The 19,550-nt window shown below is 39.2% G+C and overlaps 1 protein-coding gene across 2 annotated transcripts in view; it reads left to right on the top strand.

Annotated features, from left to right (window-relative positions):
• The first annotated feature begins 8,244 nt into the window (after positions 1–8,244).
• Positions 8,245–19,550, top strand: part of tenm3 (teneurin transmembrane protein 3) — a 233,324-nt gene continuing 222,018 nt past the window's right edge. Inside the window, exon 1 of one of the 2 annotated variants that reach the window (XM_078267356.1) lies at positions 8,245–8,515. The gene's annotated coding sequence lies outside the window, so the exon portion shown is untranslated. The remainder of the gene's footprint in view (positions 8,516–19,550) is intronic. The other variant, XM_078267346.1, reaches the window with a different exon arrangement.

Raw genomic sequence — 19,550 nt, 5'->3', positions numbered from 1 at the left:
AGTATCTACATTAACAGCTGGCATAAGCGTAAATCACAGGGTGGTCGGGGGGGGGGTCAGGAAGTATCCCATCTGAGGGTTTTCCCTCCTAAAAATGTTATTAAAAACCATGCTGTGTTTTGTAAGTTATATAATGATATATACTTGAAATAATTGTGTAAGGGGTAAAACAGGTAGTCTCGCAGTGCCAGACCTTCCTCCACAGCGCTGCGGAGGAAGGTCTGGTTAGTCCACACAGCATTCCGGGATGGGAGAAAAACGTGCTCTGGTTTATTGGCATTTCTTTAAACCAATCAAAATCGTCATGGGTGGCGCTAAGCACCGAGCGGAGCCAGTGGCGCAACTACCCAGTGTCAGAGGGGTATGCAGCGACAATTTTGGCGCGAGGTCTCATGTCTGTCTCATTCACTCCTTGCCTGTGTTCTTCTCCACTAAGACATATTGTCAAACAAGCATTATGTAATAGATTTTTCATTAGTTTTTCCATATCAATAATGTTAAGAAATGAATCTGTTGGTATCAAGTGGCTCCCCCTACACTTCCACCTAATGTTAGACCTACCTGTTGCCTTCCCCTGTCTTTCCTGATCCACCATCCTCACATCTGAATTAAATGAACTCACTGTTCAATATAACAGCCGAAATTCAGTTCTTAAATCAGCCTAGTGATGGCATCAGATAAGACAACTATTATGCAGTAAGGTTGTGCTGCTGTTGAAATTACATTCATATTTTGTATTTTAAATATTTATATATTTATTTCATATCTATTTATTTTTATTCTTGTCATTTATTGTGCCTTAGATACCTTATATTTACCAGTTGTTATTTGACCTTAATAAAATGTAGATATGTCATGCATGGGATTGGTACCATAGGGTTTAACCAAAATCTAAATGTAGCTATCAGCAACATTGGTTTGCATTAAGTTAGCAAACACTAGCCAGTCTGTTAACATGAATATTTGCAAGCCTCCAAGTTTGGTAGCAAATCTATGCATGATTCCATGGTAAACCAGAGTTATAGCATTAGTTATGTTTTCCAGATTCTTGTCATTTATTGTACATGCTACCTTATATTTATCAGTTTTCAGCTCAGCAACCTCGGTTTTGCATATTCTAAGCTAGCCGTAAACCCCCATTTGGCTGCTACATTCCCAGTGTTAGCAAACGCTAGCTAGTCTGTTAACATGAATATTTGCAGGCCCAGACGTCACACTTTAAATCCTACCTGTTGCCTCTCACCATCCACTTATTTAACTGCTGTCACATCCCTTAACATGTCATCTCCTTTTCCCTCTTTCTTTTTCTATTTTTAGCCCCAACAGCTGTTTTGCTTTGCTCTTTTTCCATAGACGGCAACTTACTACTCGTACGCTCGTACCTGCTCACTCAGCGCTCATAGCACCCACCCGCAAGTGTAAAAGTGAATTTTCTATTTGACTATGTGATCTTTGGAAAAGTTCTATCATTCGTGGAAAAAGAATAAAATGGAAACTACATTAAGACATTGTAGTGTGAAATGTCAGCTTCTGATCAGAGGTGTTGATGCTCAGTAGCACCACAGTGTGTGTGGCTACACAAGCTTAAGGGCCCCACTGCCTGTCCTATGAAGCACAAAGTCATGCTACACCACTGACCTACCTGTGTGAAACAAATCTCTCCGCGGTGTCATCTGCCATGTATGCCATTTTGTAAATTCAGATGGATTTTGATTGGCTGTCGGTGTTTTGTTTTCGTTTGCCACTGTCGTTATAGTTGGGGTGTGGACTCCGCCATCCACTAGGGTTAGAACAATTTTGAAAACTTTATTTGTTATAGCTATCGTTATAGTTACTGTTTTTGGTGTGGACGGCCCTTTAGACCTGTCCTCCAATATTGCTGTGGTATAATTCCTGCCTAGAATGCAGGTTTCTATGAGTGTTAAGATCAGTGTTGAGGACGCAACATTTAAAAGTAAGCCTTTCTTTCTTGCTCATTTTCACAAGTTACTGTTAATTGCCATGAAACCATATTTGTTCCAGTGTACAGTAGCAGGGTACCCAATAGCTGGACCCTGAGCGGGACCCCTGGCCAGTGAAAGACGCATGGAAGGATAGATAGCTAAAGAAATGGAGTAATGGATAGAGCGATGGATAGATACATACATATTGTACATACATACATAGGTACAAAGATAGATGCATAGCAATGGTATATACCAGGGAAATATGTAATAAAGCAGGTGCATTCAGGATTAAGGATAACTCTATATTTAATATGCTCATCTCCTTGTCAGTGGCCTCTATGCCAAAATCCATACTCCATTAACCTCTATGAGTGATGATGCTTATATCATTAGCTTGTGTGTGTATGTGGGTTGATGATGATGATGTATAGGTTAATAAAATATGTTGGCTGTGTGTGGCTGTGTGTCATGACTAAATTAGTTATTTGGGGACAAGATTATTTATCTTTAAATTTCAGAATCAAATGAGCTTATATGACAGATTGGCATAATTTTATGACAGGAAATAAAGCATGCATTTCTGCTGTCCTTTCCTTTTATCTCATGCATGTATTTTTCTATACTGTTAAACATTTAGCTCATGCTTTCTTTTTCCTACTTTGTCCCCTCGTCAATATCAGGTCCTTTCCTGATCTGATGATTTTTGACTATCGTTTGTGGCATGAATTCGTAAGGTCTACTGAAATAAGAAACTAGTGTACTCTATATATACAGTACATATATACATGTGTTTTGATTTGTGGTCAAAATGATTACTCTACAGGGGGCATGAACCTTTGCTACCTACTGTGACAGGCATTTAGTGCAATATCTGTGTGAGCAGCCACTACAAACACTTTGTTACGTCACTCAAGTGCCAACCTAACCCTATTTGTTACCTCAGCACACTGAATATTCTCTCAACCAGTTGGACCAATTAACGAAAGATAGCTAACGTAACCTCCTTTCTATAAATCTTAACAGCATGATGGGTTTTTGTAAAGGGACTCATAACTTAACTTGTTAATATTTAACAACTTATGCTGTGTGGATTTGTTTCTGCATTCAGTAGCGCACAACAGAAGTTGACAGCACTTCTGTTAGAAGTGCCCACTCTCAGTTGTCAGTCAACCGATGCCAAGGGAAATTAACATACTCAGAGTCTTAAAGCTTTAGTGTGTAACTTTTTTATGTTAATGAACATCCGTTACATTCAAGCTATTCCCAAATGAGTTGCTACAAAGCTAATTAAGACTATCAGCTCCACACAACTTTCTCTGGATTTCTCAGTATGATTATGTTCAGAAGATTGTGGCGTCTGGCGACTTTCCCACGCAGAAACTCGAGTGAAGGTAATTACCTCTTCTGAAGAGTCCATCATGTTTTTATAATCCTTCATGTCCTCCTTGGCTACTAGCAACTGTGTGGAAGGGGGGTGCACGGAAGGCTTGTATCATGTGGACGCGCTGCCAGTGTTGTTGTCATTACTTAAAATTCCTCATGGGGAATAGCTTTAAGGTGTAGACGTTTTAAAAAAAACAAAATTTTTTCCTCCTTTTAAACATTTAAATTTCTATATTTAGATTTTCTCACACAAACCTTGAGGAGAATTTAAATTTTAAATGAACGTAAAGGGAATACTTAATTGATGTATAACTAATTCCGTAAGAGTCCCAGGGTCGCCAAGTCTATAACGTCCACAATTGTAACAAGTGACTGATTCCATCGGTGTTGTGACCAAGGTTGGCCACCTCAATTCTGAAATGTAGATTGTGTCAAACCACCCAACCTAAAACTACAGGTAACACTTTATAATAACCATCATTAATAGATGGTAAATTGACAGTTAATTAATCTTTAGTTAATTGTCATTTTACTGTTAACAGACAATTAAATTATAATTAATAATGTTTACTAATTATTAGTAGTGCTGTAAATTAACAGTTTATTGTTACACACTTTATATCCCTCATATACTATATTAGGTATCGGTTAATGATTAAAAAATGTTTGTAAACCTTTAAGAAACCATTTTTTTAATCATCTATAAAGATTACATCAATAGATGGACCAGATATTCAAAGATAACACTTTGTTGAGGGTTACTAGTTGTTTTGTAAACCGTCTATAAACAGTGTCTGGATGGTTATTATAAAGTTGCAACATATTCAATAATTATATATATATAAACTTAGCACAAAAGTAAGGGAATTTGTGTTTGGTAGATTATTTGAACAATGCTTTTTGGCAATAAATCTTATACTGTTGGAAAGCCTGTTTAGTTTCCCATTTGTAAGGAACATGCATTTGTGGGATGAGCAGCAGAGCTGAGTATGTGGGTTGCGCCCATGAACAATTTGCCAAATTGTCTCTGTCAATACCAAACAGCTTTTCTTTGCTGTTGCTATTGACTCTTGTTTTGAGCTTCTGGTATGCCCAGGTGCTGACAATCAGGTGCCTGATTCTGCAACCAGTGGCTATACCATATCTCCACAGTCTGGGACCAAACGCTATCCTCCAAGATGACAACGCTCGCCCCCACAGGGCGGGATTTATCAGAGACTACCTCCAGAATGTGGGAGTGGAGAGGCTGCAATGGCCTGCCAGCAGTCCTGATCTCAACCCCATTCAACACTTGTGGGATCAGCCTGGGCGTGCTGTTCGTGCCAGAGTGACCAACACAACCACGTTGGCTGACTTGCGACAAATGCTGGTTGAAGAATGGGACGCCATCCCACAGCAGTGTGTGACCAGGCTGGTGACCAGCATGAGGAGGAGGTGCCAGGCTGTTGTGGCTGTGTATGGTTCTTCCACACGCTACTGAGGCTCCTGTTTGTGAAATGAATCAATTGCCAATATGTCTTGTTTCTTCAAACTTCAATCATCCAATCCACCAAACACCAACGAGTCAATGGCAGAATAAGCTGTTTGGCATTGGCAGAGAAGATTTGGCAAATTGTTCATGGGCGCAACCCACATACTCAGCGCTGCTGCTCATCCCACAAATGCATGTAAACAGGCTTTCCAACAGTATAAGATTCATTGCCAAAAAGCATTGTTACCACAGAGAAACAATCTACCGAACACAAATTGCCTTACTTTTTGTGCTAAGTATATATATATATATATATATATATATATATATATATATATATATACTATATAATTATTTTATATGTTGCAACTTTATAATAACCATCCAGTCACTGTTTACAGAGTTTACAAACCAACTAGTAACCACTGACAAAATATTAACTATCTATCTAAATAATGTTTATAGATGGTTTACAAAGTATTTATTAACTATTTAACAAGGTATTATAGTCATCTGTTGCAACTTTATAATAACCATCCAGAAACTATTTATAGACGGTTTACAAACCAACTAGTAACCCTCAACAAAGTGTTAGGAATATCTGGTCCATCTATCGATGTAATCTTTATAGATGATTTAAAAATGGTTTCTTAAAGGTTTACAAACATTTTTTAATCATTAACAGATACCTAATATAGTATATGAGGGATATAATGGGTGTTACAATAAACTGTTAATTTACAGCACTACTAATAATTAGTAAACATTATTAATTATAATTTAATTGTTTGTTAACAGTAAAATTACTGTTTGCTAACAGTTAAATGACAATTAACTAAAGATTAATTAACTATCAATGTACCATCTATTAATGATGGTTATTATGAAGTGTTACCAAACTACATTCTACAGTGCCACAGAAACACTGGAGTGCAGTGTGCAGTCAGTATGAAAAGCGCATGGTTCTTGAATGTCATGGTAAAGCATGAACCATGCCGTGGGCCTATTACATGCTCTACCAAAGGGATCATACTGTTACTGTATAAACCAAATCTGCAATGGACGTTGCAGCACTCATGTTGATGCCAGTTTTGGACTGAACAAATCTCCCCCTGTTTCCCTCTTCATTGTTCTGCTCCAATAGGCGCGTGCAACATCGTATGTGCTCTCTCTTTTTTTACCCAACCCCAAAGAGGTAAGATATTCTTAACTTTTTGGGGGCTAGACATAGAGTCAAAGCAGATGACTGCAGCAGATGTATCGATGCTCTCTGTGTGATCACCCCTATCCTCTGGTGGCATTATGCTTCGTCTCTTGTGCAATAAAGTCATCCAAACGGAGCTCATGTTGTTCTGTCGATCCTCTCTTTGGAGAACAGGAACAGAGGACATTTAAGTGTTCTATAAAATATTAGAGGCAGTAGTTGAGGTTTGTGTGTGTCTGTGCTTGTGTGTACAGTGAAAGCTGCCCATGTGTGAAATAATGGAATGAATGTCAATTTCCTTCTAAGTGATATCCTCAATCCCTTGTTACGTAGATATTTCTAGAAAGACTAACAGTCATGCACAAACTGTGTGTGTGTGTGTGTGTGTGTGTGTGTGTGTGTGTGTGTGTGTGTGTGTGTGTGTGCGTGTATACATTGTAAGGAGTGTGATTTATGTAGGCCCTTTTATAAAGGTTGTGTTATATGTTATCATTAATATAAATGTGTTTAAATGAAGATAGCCATGTTAAATAACTGGACAGAATGCTCTCTACTGTTTTGGTGTATTATTCATGTATTTACACCAAAAATATATTTATTTCTTAGCATTTATACTTATAAAAACCTGTTAAATGTACACCTTATCTAACACTTGTATTATTAAATAAATAAATACTATGTTGAACATCAGAGAAATAAATACTACCATAGAAATACCAAAGTAAAAATACCCAAAGGAAGAAATATTTAAAATAACAGAAATGATTTAAATATAATTTTAAGCAGATTTGATATCAGTTTAGTTATTCTAATAATAATAATAATAATAATAATAATAATAATAATAGTAATAATAATAATTATATAATTATGACATTTGTACTCTAATGTATCTGAATAATCTACAGTGAATAATAAAGATATCAGAGAATATTTTTTTATTGTCCTGCAAAATAATTCATGTTAAATGTATTTACTGTACTTTTCTAAAAGAAATATACGCAGCTGCAGCGTTCTTTAAACACACATACATTTGACTAAACTTGTTCTTTTAGATTCATTATTTGTATTCATTTAGCTCTAATTGTCAAAATTACAATTTCAATTACGATAGGCTACATTTCCAGAATAATGTGACAGAAATTGTGGACCTCCGTGTGTGTGTGTGTGTGTGTGTGTGTGTGTGTGTGTGTGTGTGTGTGTGTGTGTGTGTGTGTGTTTGTGTGTGTGTATCACACCATGCCTGTGTATGCCTGCCCGCATGCATGTGTTTGTCTAATCTAAGTCCCTCTGCTGCCGAGTCCCTTTTAGTTAAGCCTAGTCACCCCCCTTTCTCTCTCAATACCTTTGGTTTATACAGCTGCCTCAAACCCAAACTGCGCGAGCGTGCGCACACACACACACACACACACACACACACACACACACACACACACACAGTGGGTGTGCATATGTGTGTGAGTGTATGAGAGTGAGAGAAAGAGAGAGATCATGTGTGAGCGGCTGAGAGGTGTAGTTTCTGTGCTATGAATACATATGTGGTGGGGAAATCGGGGAGATCAGAGCAAAAGAATGCAGAGAGAGAGGGAGTGTGTGTGTGTGTGTGTGTGTGTGTGTGTGTGTGTGTGTGTGTGTGAGAGAGAGAGAGAGAGAGAGAGAGAGAGAGAGAGAGAGAAGGCCCTCCTCCTCTCTCTCCACACATCCACACCTCCAGCCTCCAAAATGCAGAAATCCCGCCTCTCCCTCTCCCTCCACTCCTCTCCCCCTCTCCCTCTTCTCTCTCTCACCCTCTGTGTCAGCCAATCTCATTCTTCCCTCGGCTCCGTCTGTCCTCGTGGCTCCGCCTCCCTCCTCGCTCCGCCAGCAAGGAGAGCTCAAAACTTACAGAAGCAAAGAGGGGGAGAGAGAGAGAGAGAGAGAGAGAGAGCGAGGAGCGACGCGGACAGGCACACTCACAGCAGCGGTGGCTGAGGCAGAGGAGAAGACGGCGCTCTCACACACTTACACTCACACACGCACACACACACACACACACACACACACAGGAGCAGCGGCAGACAGAGGGAAAGAAACCGGAGTAGAGAATAAAGGAAGAGAATTCTACATTTCCTTTAACTGAAAGAGAAGAGAAAAAAGAAAGGGAAAAGAAGAGAGAAAGCGAGGCTTTGTGTTTTTTTTCCTCCAGTGTTTTTCATTCTCCATCCCTCACTTGGAGCGCAGAGGCTGGATGAAAACAAGAAGTGAGAGAAAAGACTGAGGCAGTCCCACCGCACATACAGAAAGACAGAAGCCAGAAGAAACCTCAGAAAACAGGGCTTGTGCTTTTCACATCTTTTCTAAAGAAGAGAGAGGAGAAAAGCGGGGGAAGACAGAGACGGAGGGGTAATTCCTATTTTCCCCTCAGCAGCAGGACGACTCGGAGTGTTCTTGCGTGCCTGAAAGGATCCTATGTGTTTTTTGGGAGAGTTAACCCTTTAAAGCGGGCGACACTGGATTACGCACACAGACAAGGTAGACGACCGAATTCTTTTTTTTTTTTTTTTCTTTTCTTCATGCTACACATTGTGTCACGCGCGCGTGTGTGCGCGTGCATGTGTGTGAGCCTGTGTCAGTATGTGTGTCTGCATGCTTTGGGAAATTGCTTGGTCTCTAGTCAATTGCCTCGTGTGAATTCACTGACTGAATGTAAACTCCCTCAATCAGTGTGTGCGTGTGTGTGTGTGTGTTAAAATAGTGCCAAACTGGGGCCTCATTATTTGATTTGGTAAGAAAGTAAAGGCAGAGGGAAAACCTGTCTTTCCGTCTGAGCCAAGCATTTTCCCTTTCTTCTCTTTCATTTTTCTCTTATTTTCTCAATCTCACCTTTCTCTCATTCTTTTATTTTCACCCTCTTATGTTATTTCTTCACCCACTGCCTTTGTGCTCTCTCTTTTGGCCCAATTCCCCTGAGTCTGGCCTCTGGTCACACCTTCTAAACTAAAGTCTACAAGGTTAAATCAAGCGGCAAGTTAGTCCGTAAGCCGACACTCAGTAGTCATTTTATTTTTTTTATTCTTTTTTTTTTGCACTAACTCAGTTACTTACTATTACTTATATTAAGGCTGCCAGTCAATTAGTGACTACTTTCTTTTATCTCTGTGCTACAGTCCTCTCACAACACACACACACACACACACACACAGACACAGTGACACACACACACATGAATACATATTTCAGTGGTTAATATAGTAAGCATTAGCCTCAAGGTCTGGTTATGATTTTGAGGCTGTTACGTAGGGGCAATATTCAAAGGGAATGGAGATGGGGAATATTACCTTAATAAGGGTACCAATCAATGTGGAGGACATAATGGGAAACATGCAGGACAAACTGCTGTCAGTCAAACTTGTTGGCAAAGAAACCAAAGACATTTCGGGCCCCTAAATGTCTCCTGGGGACCAGTGTTTTTTTGGATTTAGTTCCTCCTCTTGCAGAGTAGAAATGTTGCCTCTGTCTGACGACGGAACACAGCCCTGCTGTTAGTCCTGCTCTCGCAGTTCATGATGTGGTGGTGACGAATTCTGCCCAAGCAATGATCTACATCAGGTCGACAGCTATCAGCCGTTAGTTAGTGGCATATTTTTCTTTAAAAGGCCCTGTGACAACTTATATTAGTTTGAAACTTGATATCAAGGATGGACATGTTGAATTTACACCCGCAAGTTTCTCGTCCTTCTTCGAAGATGGACTGTGAACTTAGACAAGAAGCAGCCAGCACTTATAGTAACTATGTTTTTTTTTTGTTTTTTTTTAAGTTTTCATTTGTTCTTATTTTATCTTTTAAAATTTAACTTTAAGTTGATGCTACGTACCATGATGTGTAGTTTGAATGTATACTATACACAAATCGTATCCAATACAGAAATCGTGTATAAGGCCGATACTGACTCAAATAGCTGGGTAGGGTATCGGTAACAATGGGACCGTCTATCCAATTCAAATTATTATTATTTGATTCATTATTTTAATGATGAATAACAATTTAGTACATTTATATCTATGTATTTATTTGTTACATTTTGTTTTACAAAGCCTAGTGTTGACTTACAAATTAAAGAATGTCCACACAGTGGGGCAGATGATACAGCTGCTTATTAATTAAACAACCTAGCCAAAACCCAGGTAATCTGTATCAGTGTCAGGAATAAAAACTCCAGATCAGTGCATCCCTAACAAACATTCATTCAGTGTTGGAGTTACATTCTGTAAGCCAAAGAAGGATAAAGTGAGTCAGATTACTTTGAAATGATCACCGTTTTTTTATGTAAATTCACTGCACCGTTGCTGTTCCTTTTACCTTAGCGAAAGATCAAGACAGGTCGGCCAACGTGCTTTGGTGCTCAACAGCTGGGCTGTGTACATTAACAGGTGACATGTGACATTGTATTCTGACTTTATTTATTAGGCCCACTCAGTAGACAGTCTTTCTTATCAGTCTTCAATCAATAAAAGAGGGTCTCATCTCGAAACCAGCAATGTAGCACATTTGTCTTCTATTTCTTGATATGTATATATACTATTCAAAAATACCATGTGTATTTCTTTCAGTCTATTTTTTTTTTTTTTTTTAAACACATGATCTACAGCCCAAACGTAAATACAACTCCTGCTATCTAAGGCTTAATGAAAAACATCTGTCCTTCTGTCCGATTAAATGTAATTTAATTTTTTTATTTTTACAACTGAATAAACGGAGAGAATGATGAACTTAAAATGGGAAAATGTTTATACCTTGCTGTCTGTCACCTTGCCAGAAGTAAACTGTATTCAACCCAGTAAAAGAAGGGGTAACCTCGGAGAGCATCAGCCCATCGAATGTGGCTTTCTGACAATTTAACGCTTCTGCTTTTAGCAGTGTGTATTGTGAACGACATGTTGATTGTGTGTGTGTGTGTGTGTGTGTGTGTGTGTGTGTGTGTGTGTGTGTGTGTGTGTGTGTGTGTGTGTGTGTGTGTGTGTGGTGAGGTGAGGGTTAGGGTGGCTGGACTGCTCAGACACAGAAAGAGAAGACGGGCTTTAGCTCTTTGCCTAATCGCTTCCAGACACAGAGATTTGCATTCCATTACTTTGTGTGTGTGTGTGTGTGTGTGTCTTTTTCTCTCTTTCAGTCTTCTCCTCTTACTGCCGCCCCCCCCCCTCACCCCCGTTACCTTTTCAATTAGAAACATAAATTTTGAGACGCTTCTAAACTTGTGCATGTGAGTTAAGAAGCAGACGAGGAAGTAGGTGATGGATTAAAGGAATTAAACTGTCACAACGAGAGGAAAGAATTCTCAAAAAACGACTGTGGATGGACAGATCGTAAAGAAAAGAGGGCAGAGACGGTGGTGGAGAGAAGAACATGTGTAACTGATTAAGATTCCAGCGGGCCTATTACGAAGGATAAGATGTCAGAGCGAGAATAAAGGGGCTATCAAATTATATATCCTTTCCATATCGGATGGTTTTAAATAGTCGGTTACTGAAATGTGTCTGAGCAGAAAGCAAAAGACAGGTGCCGATGCTGTGAAGATGTCACAAAGAATAGGATCATTATTTTCCAGTGGTAGATTTAAAAGATTTAAAAATATGATGATTTGTAGTGGTGTATGTGTGTGCAGAGCCTTTTTTCACATGTCCTTGTGCATGTAAATAATTACATTTCCCTGGATATATTTGACGCGTTTGTCAAGGTGATATTTACGTGCACATATTTAGGCTTTTTCTGCTTCTCAGGAATGTTTTAGTGGATTAGGCGGACTGTGAGTTTCAGACCAACCGCTGTGAGAGAAAATGCAGTCAGTCAAGCAGCACAGACAGCTGCCACATTCCACTGGTGGAATGGAACACCAAAAAAATACAATTTGGTAAAGTTAGGCTACAGCAGCACATTAATGAAGTTTTGACTGTATAATTAAGGAGCGCCTTCAATGTGTTGGTGTTCATACGACATGAGGCCTCATTGGCAAATAATAAAACTACAGTAATTATTATAGTCACAGCTTGACAGAAAAGGGAAAAGAAAGGGATTTGAATACGGTATGTTTAATGACATACTATTACAACAACTGAGTAATATCGTCTAATTATACTGTACAAAACATGTGGAGAAATGGATGTGGAGCTGTGAACTATTTTTTTAGTAATGGACTGAACTGAGCAGCTGAATAGACCTTTTTCACGCCAGACATGTTGACATGTCATAGTAGGAAAAGCACTGGTGTATTCAAAACCATTCATGATGGCTGCATTCCACTTAGGAGAGGCCCTGGTATTGTGCATGGTGACTCACTGAACTAGCTTACTGGGACACTTGACGGAACTGAGCCATCGTTAAGGTTATCAATCTCAGCTCTGCTTTTCCTACTATGACAAGTCAAAATGTCTGCCGTGAAAAAGGTCCATTGGCAGTGAGTTTGCTTGTGATGCTTCAACATGGCGAGGTAGTAATAATTGTTCGGCAATAACTGCTGAAACATTTCAGTATTGGGATCAATTGGGTACAGTTGATGCGGATGTTCCTATAGTACAAGGATCTTCAACAGGGGGGTCCGGGACATTTGAACATTATCTATAAAATCATGCCAACAATTAGTAGGCTATTTTAATAGCTTAGTATTCTATGCACAAAAAAGGTATGTATAAAGGCATTTGGTCGCCCTGCAAGTTATTGTAGGCCTAGTTTAATATGCAACTTAATATTATACAATATATATAGTAGGGGGTCCCTGCTCCGTCACTCTTTCAGTTAAGGGGTCCTTGGCTTAAAAAATGTTGAAGACCCCTGCTCTAGTACATCAGAAATAATAGACTATTTCCTTTAAATGGCGATTACTAGCTAATTTTGAATGAATAAAGTTAACTTTCTGTGCATGTATGAAACCTTATATGTTGCTTGAAGAGAGCACATTTTGGCCATATTTTTAGTAAAGACAACAGTGTCAGTATCAGTCTGAGGGTGCACCTTATAGGCCTTTTAGACCAGAGCTGGCCTCTGGGTTCAACGCTCATCTACAGCATCTGGCAGTGCAAGCTTGTCGTCGTGGCACAGTGTAAGCCTTTGGAAACAAGAGCTTTCAAAGCGCAGCAGTGCTGTTGCCTTTGGTCTGAAATGCCCTTTAGAGAAGGAAATGCAGGAACAAAGATGGGTTCGGATTTTAAAGCCAAAATAAATGATGCACGTTGCATGACATTTGCAGTTTGGTATGTAACCACTAATGGAAACTAGACCCAAGTGCTACTGCAGCTTGATGTCACTTTTGATTGGATTTATTATGGGATTTTTGTCTTTTGAAATGTCTGTTATTCAACAATGCGCAAGCAGTGCAAGTGTGTTTGTGTATGTGTCACCGTGTGGATGTGATGCTGTGTGATTTTCTTTCGCTGCAGGTTTTATCAGATTATTACGGATGTATCTGCAGATTATAGCCGACAGTGTATTTGTGAAGGACTGACCACTGGGGCAGACAATGTGACCAGCCAACCATTATATGGCCTCCTGGATCCCAGCACTGCTGCAGTTAGAGGAACACTCACACACACACACACACACACACACACACACACACACACACACACACACACACTGGCATGTATGTTGCTGCACGGATATGTACACATTCACATGAGCAACCATGCGTGAGATGCAGGAACACACACATTGTCCTAGTGTTTCTGTCTAAGTTTGAGAAACAAGCTGCCAGTGTGTGTGAAAGAGAGAGAGAGAGACAGAGAGAGAGAGACAGAGAGACAGAGAGAGAGAGAGAGAGAGAGAGAGAGAGGAGATAAGTATGTCTTGAGAGATTCATCCTGTTTTAAGGAACTTGACTCTCATATCTCCTCAATTTCTCATTCCTGCACTTTTTTTCGTTTATCACTCTCTTGCACACACACACACACACACACACACACACACACACACACACACACACACACACACACACACTCAAACCAGCCCCCCCATATATCTCGCTCTATGTCTCTCTGTCGCTCTCTCCACAAATAGAGCACTATCTCCTAGCAACAAGGCCTTTGACAGTGATGTGTGAGATAGATTGGGTGTCTGTGATATAGGGGCCTCTGTGTGTGTGTGTGTGTGTCTGTCTGTCTGTGTGTATGTGTGTGTGTTTATGTTTTAAAGCTAGAAAGATGATGAAAGTCATCAGAGGAAGGACATCACTTTGAAACAGGAGTTAAGGAATGAATGTGAGTCAGTGGCTTGCTCTTGCAAGTACAGTTATGAGTGTGTGTGTGTGTGTGTATGTGTGTGTGTGTGTGTGTGTGTGTGTGCACGCATGTGCGTCTGTAGTAATCTTCCTGATGGACTGCTATTACTATTCCTAAAATGCCCTGAACCACACACACACACACACACACACACACACATGCATGCACAGTATTATGCTGTAACATTATTATTTTGCTATGCATATTTGAACACAAGGATTTACAATAGTTTGAACACAACACTGACCCGTGGCGGCACAAGCTCAGTTTTATACATATTTCACTTTTTTATTATTTTCATTACATACAAGGGCATTTATAGTTCATTCATCATAAGAGCGTAGCTGTAATGTGTATAAGGTGGGGTGTATGTGTGCCTTTGGACTGCTGTGTGAAAGTGTGTCTGTGTGTGTGCATCTGTGTGTGATGTACCTCACACATCCCTGAAAGTGTCCATGCATAGTTTGTGTGTGTGTGTGTTTGTGTGTGTGTGTGTGTGTGTGTGTGTGTGTGTGTGTGTACGTGTATCTATGTACTGAGTATCTGTGTTTTTCAGACAGCTCCTGTGATAGAGCAGAGCACCATTCGTTCTCATCACTAATTCAAAAGTACAAATTGGAAAAAAAATGAACATTCTGCCTCTCCATTCAGTAGTTGAGACAAATCAAAAGAAGCAGTCATACTGTGAGAGGTGGTGTATGTCCGGACCATAACAGGAATATCATCTGTAATGTATGTATGAATGTATGTAAAGTATTTTACACACACAGTGAGAGAACTATTCAGACCTCTTGTGCTGCAGAAACATTTGATACATATATTTGATCCAAAAATATACACAGTAAATGTTTCCTCATTATATTCACATTTTCTTGTGCTGCAGAAGTAGTTGCAATAGTAGTAGAATGCACTTGGAGAATATGATGTCACATGTATGTTTCATAAAAGCATAGTGGAAAATTAACAAATTAAACATGTAGAAGTATGAAGATGTGCTTAATGATTTTTTCTTTTTATCGAACAATATACAATTAACATTTACACAACTTCAATTAAATGCATAATTGCTTCATAAAATTGTTGCTAATTAATTTTCTGTCAGTTGACTCATTGATGTATCCATAAATCGCATCAGCGCTTTGTAACTGCTTTGCATTGATCCCACTCACCCATCTTTTTTTGTGATTGAAATAGTTTTTTGTTGCAAAGCAGTAGTAGTAGTAGACATTAAAACAACTGATGTTTTCAATTTAATAAGAATCATAATAATACTATTAATAATGTATTTAAATTGAATGTTGTATTCTGTCCAATAGGGGTGAGAATCCCCAGAGGCCCCATGATACGACATTTTTTTTCCAACTTCAAATTATGTCCCCCCCCAAAAAAAAAAAAAACGTGGTCAACATCTGTTTCATCTAAAAAGATCAATTTCTTTTTGTTCATCTCACTTCAATTTTATCTAATAGTTTTAATTAATTAAAAAAAGTTAAATTCTCATGTGCAATTTATATAATAAAAGATCGATACTTGGCGTCCGTGTATTGATACAGCATTGTCACAAAAATAATATCGCGATGCTATCCTGTATCCATTTTCTTTCCCACCCCTACTGTCCAATGACCCAGTCCGTTTAGAGCTTCACAATACATCAGAAACCATATATAAAAGTAATGCCTTTCTTGAATGTGTAATGAATGAGTTGTACGTGTACATTTGTGAAAAGAAATTGTCAGTTAATTGGCTACCTAATTGATGAATATGTTTGCCCACTTTAGACAGATGTGACATGAAGGTAAACAGCAACCTTTGAGTTTCTCTAGAGCTCTTGGCCTTTCTTTTTCTCCACACATTAAGTCCTTTTATTATCATTCTTATCACTCATTTCCACTTTATCACTTCCTGTAGAGCATTATGATATCAGGAAGGGGAGAAAGAAAAAAGACGCCGGAAGATGTAGGCTAGTTTACACAAGGCTGAGAGAGAATAAAGAGAGGGAGCGGGCTGAGTGATGAGGTGCTCGCTGACTAAGTGTTTCTTATCATAGACTGAGTCCAGATGGTTTGCAAACACACCTCCTCTTCATCCTGTTTCTCGCTCTCTGTTGTCCTCCCTCCCTCTCTTTCCTCCCTATCCTCTTCCCCCTTACTCCGCTACTCTCCCTATTTCCTTCATTTCTTCTCACTCTGTAATCCCCTTTTTCCTTGAATAGTGTCCATGATTTCATTTGCATGGAGAATTCCTGTGTGACCACAGTATAAATTGTGCACCACCTTAGATAAACGCTGACCATGTCAGTGATAATACAGCCTTTTTTCCAAAGAGGTGCACTGCACACCGGATCACTGTCAGCTGCAATTGTGAGGACGGTTTTACGTCATGACAGCCCTGTTGTAGCCATCATGAGGCACGACAGGACAAAATGCTGCTGAAGAACAGTTATCCAGTAAACACAAATATCACCACTCAGCTACAGTCCCATTTTAATAGTTAATGCATTACACCATCCCACTGTTTCCTTTTAGTTACATCATGAAAAATAACTTGACGGCACTGATTTTAGAAATACTTAAACGTGAGACATTGATATATTACATAGATTAGAGAGAGTCATGACAGTTGAAGAGAAAAAAGGCAAAACAAACTGGTAATAGAGTAGCACAAGACGTATACAATACACACACACACACACACACACACAGATCACTAGCAGGCTCCTTTCAAGTCTTATCTAGCTGTAAGAAATGAAGAAAGACGATGTGACAGTAAAATGAACCATGAGCACCTGGAGGTAGTGGTGTATGTGAGTGTGTGTGTGTGTGTGTGTGTGTGTGTGTGTGTGTGTGTGTGTGTGTGTGTGTGTGGGGGGGCTGCTGTGCCTGCTGCTTGTCTCTGTGTGTTTCTATTTCTATTGTTGGACTGCAGCGATGTGTTTCATCTGCTCTGCTGTTAAGCATCCTGCAGGGAGCCATTCCCCCTGTTTGTTTTATAATGAAGCCAAACATATCAAGCAACTGACGACTAATCTGCTCATTTGTATCGTTTATATAAATACATTTTTAATAAATAGAAACACAGTTGTATCGTTTTATTATTCTACTATTTTGTGTTTCCATATACATATTTGGACATATTTGCGTGCAAGACCTCTCTCCATTTTTTTCTCGTAGGTAGGTCAGATGACCAAGGCGACTTATTGTAGCCGCTTTCACACAGCCAGTTCAAGGCGGGACAGTTTGAGTTTAATCTGCCTTGCCATATGTTTGAAAGGTAAAAAGATCTGGGTGATTTTATACAGAGAAGTTTAACTTTTTGGGACTCATAGCAATGAACGGGGCACCGCATCGAACGCTATATCCAGGTTTTATTATACATCCATGAGTCACACACACACTAGGCACTGGCGCTGTTGATCAAGACGTCATTGCGACGCTATAAACCCTATCACAATGTTTGTTTCCAATAACTTCTGGGTAGAAAACCCATGCGGCCCGTACACACAGTTTAATGCTGCTGAGCAAACAGTGATGAGGAACAACAGGATATACTCTCATCTCCTTCATCTAAAATGCATTTTTGATGTTTTCATATGTCAACACTTTGACTAACGTTAGTGTGGAGACCTAATTTACTTGGTGGGCCACAGACTAAAGGAAATGACAAGATACAATATGATACAAGGTCCTATGACATGCTGCTTTTTTGATGCTTTTATATAGGCCTTAGTGGTCCCCTAATACTGTATCTGAAGTCTCTTTTATATAGACCTTAGTGGTCCCCTAATACTGTATCTGAAGTCTCTTTTATATAGGCCTTAGTGGTCCCCTAATACTGTATCTGAAGTCTCTTTTATATAGGCCTTAGTGGTCCCCTAATACTGTATCTGAAGTCTCTTTTATATAGACCTTAGTGGTCCCCTAATACTGTATCCGAAGTCTCTTTTATATAGGCCTTAGTGGTCCCCTAATACTGTATCTGAAGTCTCTTTTTATATAGGCCTTAGTGGTCCCCTAATACTGTATCTGAAGTCTCTTTTATATAGACCTTAGTGGTCCCCTAATACTGTATCTGAAGTCTCTTTTATATAGACCTTATTGGTCCCCTAATACTGTATCTGAAGTCTCTTTTATATAGACCTTAGTGGTCCCCTAATACTGTATCTGAAGTCTCTTTTATATAGACCTTAGTGGTCCCTAATACTGTATCTGAAGTCTCTTTTATATAGGCCTTAGTGGTCCCCTAATACTGTATCTGAAGTCTCTTTTATATAGACCTTAGTGGTCCCCTAATACTGTATCTGAAGTCTCTTTTATATAGACCTTAGTGGTCCCCTAATACTGTATCTGAAGTCTCTTTTATATAGACCTTAGTGGTCCCCTAATACTGTATCTGAAGTCTCTTTTATATAGACCTTAGTGGTCCCCCTAATACTGTATCTGAAGTCTCTTTTATATAGACCTTAGTGGTCCCCTAATACTGTATCTGAAGTCTCTTTTATATAGACCTTAGTGGTCCCCTAATACTGTATCTGAAGTCTCTTTTATATAGACCTTAGTGGTCCCCAATACTGTATCTGAAGTCTCTTTTATATAGACCTTAGTGGTCCCCTAATACTGTATCTGAAGTCTCTTTTATATAGGCCTTAGTGGTCCCCTAATACTGTATCTGAAGTCTCTTTTATATAGACCTTAGTGGTCCCCTAATACTGTATCTGAAGTCTCTTTTATATAGACACAAACCATATTCATTCCTGTTTGAATTGAAGACTTTGACCAATGTTATTTCATTTTATTCATATTCCATAACGTTACTCAGTGCCTCCCTTGGGTAGAAAATGGGATGCTTAGATCTCAGCTGAATGTCAGATTAATGAAACGGTTCACATGGAGCAGCAGCAGCACCGACCCTGCTCTACGTTTACCACCAGTGACTAATTCAAGAGTTCACACTGCTACTTCACAATACATCTTTCCTGGGAAAGCCATTTTGTGTTATTTATGTAACTAGTGTTGCTTACAAACACAGTGCTGCAGTAGTTTAATCAAATACTGTATATATAAATGTGTGAGAATATACAATAGACTAGGGCTGCAACCATAGAAATACAATGGATTCCATTTTTTTTCATCCATTTTATTCCTTGTTTTTTTTCATAAAAGATAACTCACACCGATTAATATATTTTCAAAATAGTTATTATTGTCTGAGTTTATCAAAATTGAGAAATCACTCCAAATCCAGGGAAGGTGTACTAGAGACAGAGAGAGAGAGAGAGAGAGAGAGAGAGAGAGAGAGAGAG

This window comes from Sander vitreus, chromosome 2 (genome assembly GCF_031162955.1).
Source record: "Sander vitreus isolate 19-12246 chromosome 2, sanVit1, whole genome shotgun sequence".
NCBI classification, from domain to species: Eukaryota; Metazoa; Chordata; class Actinopteri; order Perciformes; family Percidae; genus Sander; species Sander vitreus.
This window is presented reverse-complemented; position numbering and strand designations above follow the sequence as displayed.